The sequence below is a fragment of the Nymphaea colorata genome, chromosome 3 (genome assembly GCF_008831285.2).
Source record: "Nymphaea colorata isolate Beijing-Zhang1983 chromosome 3, ASM883128v2, whole genome shotgun sequence".
In the NCBI taxonomy this organism is placed as follows: domain Eukaryota; kingdom Viridiplantae; phylum Streptophyta; class Magnoliopsida; order Nymphaeales; family Nymphaeaceae; genus Nymphaea; species Nymphaea colorata.
In genome coordinates this window covers 26300917-26311105 of record NC_045140.1, presented here as the reverse complement: position 1 = coordinate 26311105, position 10189 = coordinate 26300917, and the positions used below count along the sequence as shown (strand labels likewise).

Sequence of the window (10189 nt, the reverse complement as noted above, 5' to 3'; positions counted from 1 at the left end):
TAGCAAGGAAAACGATGCCTCTTTATGTACGTACATCCAAGCTCACTTAGATGTATAATGTATATGTCCCTGAGGATAAAATGAAAGACCGTGAATATTGTATAATGATCTAATCAAAAGCATGTTTTTGCCATTATATTAGTGTATTGGATATGATTACATGGTTGGCATGATGAGATTGGATCTGTTTGCGTTGGCTAAACATAGGCAAATACGCAAAAGCTTAAGCCCATTGGAACCATACCCGAAATTTTTAACCTGACACTTCAGTTACTTTAACAGCAATTAGGTTCATGGGCATAAAATGGTATAAAAACTTAGCATCTAAACCACATTTTAACATAAAGTTGCTTGTTTGATCTAAACTATGCATCCAAAGCAACCTTGAGCAGCTATACCTAATCTATGCACCAATCCCATTTATATTTGAAATTTACTTGTATGATTCACGCATATGTGTGCTCTAAATATATTTGGAAAATACATTCATATGCACGCAGCTCAGTTTCAGCTGAGAAAGACACCTAAAGAATGAAACCAGCTGCGAAATTAGATGGCGTCTTTGAGTGTTCGGTTTTCTAGGAAAACTTTTAAAAATGTAATATAAAAAATAAAATCCGAATAGAAGTGTGATTAACATCTCGACCAAACTGTTGTTATCATTCTAATGCCTTGGAAAGATGCAACATATCAGAAAGAAGTGTAATCTATATTAGTCTGTGAAATCGGAACGTAACGAGATCCAAAACAAGAGCTAGGCTCTTATTATCAAACAAACATAAAAACTCTCTCTCTCTCTCTCTCACACACACACACGCACGCACTCAGCACATGAATAGTTGCTTTTAATAAACCAAACGATCTTGCTAAGCTAGTTTCAAATCTCTTACCCTGCAAACCAAGTGGGGAGGACGAATTATGTTGATGACTTTGGAAAAGGTAACCAGAATTGGGTGAAGAAAAGAAATAAAAGAACAAGCAGCAAGGGAAAGAGACGGAACACGCAGACAGAGAAGGCGGGGATACAATTCGTCAGCAGTAAGATCGATATTTTTCACGTATGCCGCACTTGCACATTCGAGAATCACGATTCAGTGCACAATGTTATACGCAGAACATCAGTTCATTTCAAATAGAAACTACATTTCATTAACAAGACCAGCAGAGTTCCAATTTATTTCCTCCCCAACGAAGAAGAAAACTTCTTAAAATGGTGAAGAAAAAGGAAGATGGTAACCTCAAGGGGAGGGGGAAGAAGCAGAAGAAGTAGCAGTTTATACAACCAAGGACAGTGTGCAGGGGCAGCTTCAGAAGAATGGAATAAGGCGCCTAATTGTGGCACTGTTGCTGGTTGGTGGTGGGGAGCAAATCAGCATCTTCCTACTGCACCCACCATCGATGCATTTGGTTGATCTTATGGAGCCGTTGTTCGTAGACTCCAAAGCCAAACAGCAGGCCCGCGAGGATTATCGTGAACACCAGGCAGACAGACGCAGGAATTGCAGCAACAGCACACATCTTGTTCCGGTCGTCAAAAGGATGTTGAAGAAATCCCGAGGAAGTCGGCGTAGTGGTGAGGGCCTCCGGTAGGCAATTGAAAGGCACTTCTCCTCGGGCCCATAAAAAGTGTTTCTTTCTTTTTACGATGGTCGTTCAAAACAATTTTTTCTCGTTTACAATTTAAACTTCTTTTACAATTTAAACTTTACTCCACCGGAGCAAAAAGTTAATTCCACCACCTTAAGCAAAGTCCGAAAGCCCTTTATTTTTTAAGCAAAGCCTTATTTTTTCTGAGCTGGAATTCCACCACCTGAATCAAAGCCCGAAAGCTTCTTATTTTTCTTGAGTTGTTTCGATGATGTCAGTGACAGAACGGAACACCTTTAAAATTTATTACAAAACAAGAAATTTTTTAGTTTTTCCTTAAGATTTTTTAGCTTTTCAAAAAAAGGTGCAGTTTAAAAATATAATTTCTATGGGTACCCCGTATTTGAAGGGTAATGTCAAAGGGTGCTTTGAGTTGCTAATTTCTCGACACTTATGTTTGTTGGGAAATGGAAGGCGCAGACTTCACTCTCGGAGAAGCCAAATAAAATGGCAAGCGCATTCACTTTTTCAATCAACAAAGTTGACAAACGCTTTTCACTTACGATAACGATTTCAAAAGTATTAAAACTTGGCATTGGCGAAAATTTGCGGGCCTTGATTTGGTAGTTCCACAAAAAGCAACCGTTACTAAAAACACGAATCCCTATCTCCCAACTTAGGTCAAAAAGTCTCAGAGAAAAATTTCTACCAGTTTGAATGAAAAGTAGAGGAAGGAAATAATTTATCCAAAAAACTCAGCTGGTGTGCGGTTTGGGTGAGGTTTAGTTGAGGTCTTGAGGACTATTGCTATTAGATGACGTTGTTATTATTTTCCCAATTTAAGGAGCCGTTATGCGGGGACTTTTAGGCTGAGGATTGAAATTGCATCGCATGGGGCTGAAACTGGTTACTGCAATTTAATTTGTTCGGAAAAGAAACGAGAGACAAGAAAACATCTATATATATATGCCGATTTTGTAGTTATTCAGATTAATCTGCTGCGTCAACTCAAATGATTCTGACTCAATTACCGATTTTTATGATGCTGGTAGATTTACCTCCTCAATATTACCTTTTAAAAGGTAACGTTCATGAGATTTTAACCGTGATTAGTTCTCTCATAAGAAGCGAAGGCCTCGTTGCATCAATACCTTTCATTTTGAACCGGTAAGAAAGATTTTTTTTTTTTTTTCCTTCGCACATTTGGCTAAGAAAAAGGCCCTAAACCTACTCTACTTCTTGAAGGCACACAGCAAATTAATAGGCTGGCATGCATAGTCATCATGTTTTGATCCAAAACTAAAACTATCAAATGAACCAATAAAGCAAGCGGAGACGACCTCGTCCAACGTGTTATCGGATGAAACCGGTTCATGAACACACCATGAACGAGCCAGGTCCGCACTCAGACTCTACAAGTTTAACATGAGCAGTTCATTTTCTAAACGATCAATATAATAAATCATACGATAATATCAAAAAATAAGGACAAACAGAAATATATGTATAATGTGGAAGAAATCTGCATATAATTATACAAAGATTACGTAGAAGAAGGATATACCACATAACAAAAGTATGTCGTGAAGTAAGGACAGTATAATCAATCGTTGCAAAACTTAAAACCAGAAGTAGGGTTGCAGTTGACACGAATTCAGAAAAGAAGTCCCAGAAAGTGTTAAGAACAGGCGAAGGAAAATTTGAAAAAGAACAAGCGTCATCAGTTATCAAAAAGTCTCGTAGAAAGCGACGCATGACCTGAAACACAGCGGCCAACCCCACAAAAAACACGCTTTCCTAAAGTGCACGCTCCTCCTTTTTTTTAGAACGTCCTCACCCAAATTGCAATCCTTCCTACTGACTCGAGAGGGGAAGAGAGATCAAAATCTTGGTTCTTCTTTCTCTCTTTCTCTCTAAAACCAACCTCCCCAAATCCATAATCTTGGTGGCTATTTGAAGGAGAGAAGCCATGTGCTGCTCAGCGAAGATGTGCAGGTGCTGCACCGTGTTGATCCTTTTGGTCATCCTTATTGGTCTTCTGTTTGGGTTTGGAATCTTTGCACATGGATTCCAGAAGATCAAGCAATGCGTCCATGGTAATTGCAGTGGGAAGATGCAGGTTTACTCTCCGCCGCCAGAAACGCAAGGCCCCGTCTTCCGTGTCCATGGAGCTCCTGTTTATTATCCTTAGCTCTAATCTGTAATGGTTGCTGCGCGTTCTTTGCTTCCTTTTTCCTCCTCTTGGTTTTCTATTATAGTTCTTTTCTTTCTTGGGTATTATTTGGTGGGTGGGAAGCATTTTCTCGTTTTGCTTGGGAGGATGGTATATAATAATGTAGGTGGGATTTTGCTAGTGGTGCAGAGTGTACTGATATTGATTAATTGCAGTTCCTATTGAAATTAATATGTTTGATTCTTTTCCTCTCTGTTATATTTGGACGCAATATTCAGCATCAAATATTGAGCAATGGAAGATACATGATTAGAACAAGCACTGCTTGGGGATTGCCACTGTGTTGATTTTTCTCCTGACTTTTTGGTTAAAGGATTGCAGGTTTGGGATTCTTGCACTCCCTCCATGCATGTCAGTCCTGATAATACGTTGGTAGTTGTCTTTCACTGAGTTTTTTTGTTGATGATGAACAATACATTTCTTAGTGTTACCGCATGAAGACGATCGTCTGCTCTCGATTTGCCAATAGTAAACTCTGAATTAGGTGACTTCCGAAACGCCAAATCGCTTGCGGCTCCTTTGGTAGTTGAATTGTGGTAGGAAAAGAGAAATTGATACAGAAGAAGAAAAAAACCTGTGGTTTTCTGTTTTTCTAGTCTTTCCAATCCTTTCACATGAAAGTCTCTTCCAATTCAATTTCGAGTAACCAGAAACCACAAAATATTCTTTATACTCCGAAACATTTTCCATATGAATTCTTGTACCTAATCTACCTAAAAAAGTGAATTCATGTTCGGGGAAAAGTTTTCTTTCCCTTATCCCTTTCACCCGAAAGGGACGTTTGTTTTATTCTCCCTTTTTGTATGAAAAGGACACAGCTTGCTGAAAAAAGCAGGCCAAAAAATCAAATGGGCAGTCCATTAGGTGCCATCTTTTCCAATCCAAAAAAGCATTTTCGAGAAACCTATGAAACATTGCTCTTTGGAAACGCAGTTTCCCGGTCGAGAAGGGAATTTCGCTCAATACCTGTAACAGAATCACCCTTAAAAGCTTGGCACCTTCACTTCCTGAGTTGCATCGCCTGAATAATCAACCTGTGCTGGTTCACTTTAAGTGTGCCAACCACCTTTTCACAAGAAACTTGGATTCACATGCAAGTAGCCCTTTATTTAAGAAAACGAGAATTTTTTTCTTCGATGAACAAATAAGGAACACTTCATATTCCAGACCATTTAATGGGCTTACAACCCTTGAGAGATAAGCTAGTGCACATCAACCACCAGGCATTAAAAGAGCACCAGAAAAGAGCCTTGCAAGGACACCATCATGAGAAAGCTCAGGCAGCAGCCTGGTCATAAGGAAGAAGACTCTAACAAGACAATGACATGACAAAGAGCACCATGAAAGGGCCTTGCCAGGACAACATTATGAGAAAGCATCAAGCAGCAGAGTAGTACATGAGAAAAAATAGACTAACAGGAAAATGAATCTAATATCTGCAGCAGAGAGAGAGAGAGGGCTATAACAAAAACATAGATTATAGCCTTGAAGCAGGACAGCTTTACCAAATATTGGCAGGCAGGCGAGTGAAGAATGTTTCCAACAAGGGCTGTATAGTTCAAGCCTGAAAAAGTAGCAGGTCCTATCCAAATTTGTACCTCAAAAATACAAATCAAGCTTTCACAGAGGGACAAATGACCTAGCTCCGCCATCAAACATAAACTATCATCTATCACATTGACGGGCACAGACATCTCCTTGTTTTCACTCTTACATAAGCTCACCCCAAACTTTTCCTTGTTTTCACTCTTAGATATGATCCGTATCAGCCCCAGCCTCTTCCTTTAATGGACAACTGCAAGACATAAGGATCATGAATAAAACCAATTACTTTAACAACACCATCAGAGTGTACGTATCAATCAAACGCAACAGTGCAGAATGAAACTTCTGATCAATATTGTAAGTGAGAAGTTACTCTTGTATTAAAAATTAAGAGAAATCTTCAAGGGCTCATAAAGCGGTTGGTTAAGTAATTGATTGTCCTGGTTCCCAATTTTTTTCTGGTTAGAACCAGAACTAGTAGGGGGCAGATTAAGATATGCCAAACTAGGAGTTTGGGCCTGTTGTGCAAGTGGGCTGAGTTGTAACATGTGGTATCAGAACACGGTTCCATTTTCAGACTTGGGGTCTTAAGCATGTAGACGTGTGTGCCTTAATGAAGATGGATTGTAATTTCTTCAAGGGCTTATAAAGGGATTGGTTAAGTGAGTTGCTCCGGTTTAAAACCATTGCTGCACAATGAATGCACCAAATTATGCTAACTGCATGTAGAAGGCATAAAGATTGCATTTTGCAGTTAACTAACACAACTGGAAGCGTTCTGCCCATTCCAAGAATAATAGCATTCTTTATTTGGGAAGAAGTCAAGCATTGTATAATTTTTTTCTACTTGTAAAGAGGTTTCTGTTTTCAATTCCACTGCAAGCTACTCCTGAATTTGTTTTTGAGGAAAATCAAGAAAAAGTTTAAATGAAGAATTACTTTTTACTTTCCTTGTTCAGTATCGAGGTCACTACAAACGGCAACCTGGACATATAGGGACTGTAAATTGTACCTACATTAAATGCATATACTGCACAATCTCCTGTCCAATTCCCATGCACTATCTGTTTAATATGATCAATGTCTTCGGGGCTCTTCTGGCCTGTAAACTGTAACATACTTGGAGTTGTGACTTGTGACATCTTGAACTGTATCCAGAGAGGGTAAAGTGCCTGCCCCCTGGATATTGAAGATGCCCAGGATACCAGACAACTTATTCATATTCCAGATCTTCAAAGGCCGCACAAGGAAACAAGGGAAGTAATGGGTACTGATACGCTTTGCCTTTCCTCGGTAGAGGGTAGGCACGGCCATTTTCATCCATAACAGGGTTGATGAACAAACAATCACGTTTATGGTTTCCAGCACATTTTGCTCTTACCACTGATCCATCAGGAGGCACTGGCTTTTTCACAATTGTGAAATTGTGTCAGGTTTATCACTGTAAACAAAACACTACTTTTAAAAAGGACGAAACAAAGAAGATAGTGGGGGAAACCCAGCAGATTCACTTGCAAACATATCAAACCTACCTAACATAGACTGCACAACCACCTACAGCATGGGCAGAAGCATGAAATTCCTCAACAGGGTGGCGATACATGTAGAAAGTACAGCTTGATGGTATCTGTCATATACGGAAGAAACAGAATTACACATAGAACATGTTCCAATCAGGAACCACAACTTCACCAAGAAGGAAACTGTTGTGACAGATGCAATGCACAAGGTCAACAATGTTGGAAATTGGCATATAGTGTTCAGAGGCTCGCATTATTGCACTTATTGAACTGAAAGCCATTGATAATAACAATACAGAAAAAACTGAAGTTTATGCAAAATCAAGGGACAATGTCAATGTAAAAAATACATACTGTATATGCAATCCATGCTATGGCCCATGCAGCAAATCAAGTACTTGGCGCTGAAACTTCTAATTAGCAGTAGAATTTTCAAGTGGATGCTGATATTGGCGATTCACTGGAATCTGGCTGCCAAATCCAGTTCCAAGTGTTCCTATTAATACATTCTGCATATCTACCTTGAGTTAGTCTAGATTTTGAGCTACAACATAGCCAGAAACATCATTTTTAAATTAAAATATCTGCCAGTATCTATCTTACATCCCTTGGAATGGATATTGAAGAACAGGATGTATTTCATCATCTCTGGTGATGCCAGAAGGACACCAGCCCAGTATACCATCACCGCATGCCAGACATAAACATATCTGCACAAAGTAGACAGTCGAAGTAGATGAAATCAATTAAGATGTGCTACAGAACCATGATCTCAAAATTTACCAGCAATGATCATTTATAGTTCATATGTTGTTTGATGTTTGAAACAAAAATCTTTCAAGTTACTAGCTTTGCCATCAATTTCATTACATGCTGCATGAGACTCTTTTTTTTGTAATAATAACCACTCAGGAGGCATACCTACAAAATACCCATTTCCAAGATTTAAGAGAAAAAGTAGGCTAACTTTTGTCATACAGAAAAAGTATTAGTAAAAATGGGCACAATGAACCCTCATGCTTACTGTGATCCCACGATGAATGTTTCACCTTATTTTTGAAATATCACATACTGTATCGTTCCAACAAATGTAAACGTTAACAAATTTAGCAGGAGCACCCTCATTGGACATACCTAAATTTTGCCAAAAAAAATAAAAAAAAAGCTAGATTATTATGTCTACCAAATACAACATCGATCAAATAAAACCAATCTGATGAACTCCAGTTATGAGTAGGACTAATATCCAGCATCATGGACTATCAGTCACCAGCAGGCTATCACCATAGACCCAGTAAATTGCATGATAGATGCATTCACAATGACACAAATAGACAGTCATATACTTACAATATTCACCAAAAACATTTAGAGTCGGTAAGTTCAAAAATGTTCAAAAGGCAGAGTCAGGAAAGTAGTTCAGCAACTTGATTTCAGTTCCTCATCCATCCCCAACTATAAGAATTCTCTCTCTTTTTACTGCATAAATGCTTTCTTTACTGAGGTGCTCAGCACTACGTGCATAGGATTAGGCCCCATGAAGATTATTTGTGATATTCTATTAAGTTTCAGTACACATGGAAAGGGAATTTCTAGGACAAATCTCAAGGATTTCTATAAAAAATAAGGCAGAATATTCAATAGATCCTGAATTCAGCAGGGAGAATGGCAAGAGATGTCCTCAGGGTTAATCCTAAGTTTACCAAATAACTTGAATGTGAACAAATTCCTTCAATCCACTTGAAAGGGAGATTTCTTGAATAGGACAAACACTATAGGTGAAAAGGTTGTAGATAATTCACTTCCAACTAACAAAACAACCGCGGACTCCCTTTTAGTTGACTGAAACTCCAGCTTTGAGAAGGTCCCAAAGTGCTTATAGAAAAGCTTCCAGCATCAACCTTGTCAGACCCTTATCCTAAGTAAACATAAGAGCCTTCAATCATGTATTTTGTCTACAATCAGCTCCCATCGTTCTAGTACATTACAAATCTGATGCATGTAGAAAGAGAACCTCTTTGAAGGTTTTAGGATTTATAGGCAACTAAGCATCAAACGGGAAATACAAGAAATTCCGAGTTTTTTAGTACCACTTTAGGTCTTCTACAGATCCAAGTGGGTTCACGTAAATGCATCCCCGGTGCACCACCAAACCAGTTCAACTTCCCTAGGCATCCGCGAAGGAAGTCAATGGAGTTGATTTATCATAAATGCCTTAGCTCACGGTATCTTCAAACTGTTTTTTTGAATGAAAAGTGAAAGCCTAAGCAAGTACCGAAAGTTATTCTCTGCTGCAAAAATGACGTATTATAATGTACCATTAAATATTCCGAACAACGATACATCAAGTTAAATACGGCGGTTCAGCTAAAAGTATTAAAGAGAATCATGGTGACAATGGTGAGTCGTCGAATAAACTCCGGAAATCAGAAAGAGAGAGGTCTTGGTTCCGAAGGACGCCAAGTTTGAACACGTAACAGCTGCTGCTTTTGGAGAAGAAGGCGCCGATGAAAACGGAGGACTCCTTTGCTAGTATGGTGGCCACGTTCTCCTGGATGCCCGTCAGAGCCTCCCTGCCGCCTGCTCCGAAGGCACCACCCACGATGCAGGTCGGGCTGGCCACCACCATCGACATGCTGCGCCTCCAGCCTCCATGATTCATTCCTTCCTGAACTGAAACTCGAGTACCCCATTCCCCGCCTGAGTTGAAGACGCGGACGCTTCGTTAGAGAGGCGTACATAACTCATGGTAGCTTCGTAACACTCGCAGACGGGCGCAGGATTTGGACTCTGCACCTTGCACCCACGGACTGACCAGAATCCCAGATGAAGCTGTAATTATTACTGCATCCGACTGGTAAAATGTTGGTTAATCAAATAAAGGCCTTCAATTTGAAACCGATTGGAAAATAAAAAAGTCACGATCTGGGGTGTGATAAATTATATTGCTATAAATAATAAGTGAAGCTCTCACCTACCTCAGCTATGCCGCGTTGCCAACAAGCACTTCGAGCACAAAAGTCATCGACCTTTTTTTAAGTTTAAACTAAGATTCAATAATTATCTTTAAATCTTCTCTCATGTATTGAATAACTAACTTTTTTTGCATCTTTTATATGAAAAAATTGAAATCAGTCGTCTGATGGCTAACTAATCACTATGATTTTTTCTTTAGCAATAGTTTTTGGAAGTTATACCGTCCAATACTATATAACAGATTGTTTAGTTTTTTTTTTTCTTCTCTCCTTTTCCTCTTTCCGCCAAACAGAACCGCCAATGTTCTTGGTCTTTGGACGTAAAGCAA

General features: G+C 39.2%; 1 long non-coding RNA gene across 4 annotated transcripts; it reads right to left on the bottom strand.

The window, feature by feature from the left end:
• Positions 1-5128: 5128 nt before the first annotated feature.
• Positions 5129-9705, bottom strand: LOC126409949 (uncharacterized). 4 transcript variants are annotated; one of them, XR_007572916.1, is made up of 4 exons: positions 7489-9705; positions 7240-7394; positions 6898-6992; positions 5129-5615 (listed from the first exon to the last, which is right to left on the bottom strand). It is a non-coding gene; the product is annotated as an uncharacterized LOC126409949 (long non-coding RNA). The 4 variants fall into 4 exon arrangements; XR_007572917.1 differs by having other exon boundaries at positions 7240-7595; positions 8976-9705; XR_007572918.1 differs by having other exon boundaries at positions 6378-6992; positions 7240-9705.
• Between the last annotated feature and the right edge of the window lie 484 nt (positions 9706-10189).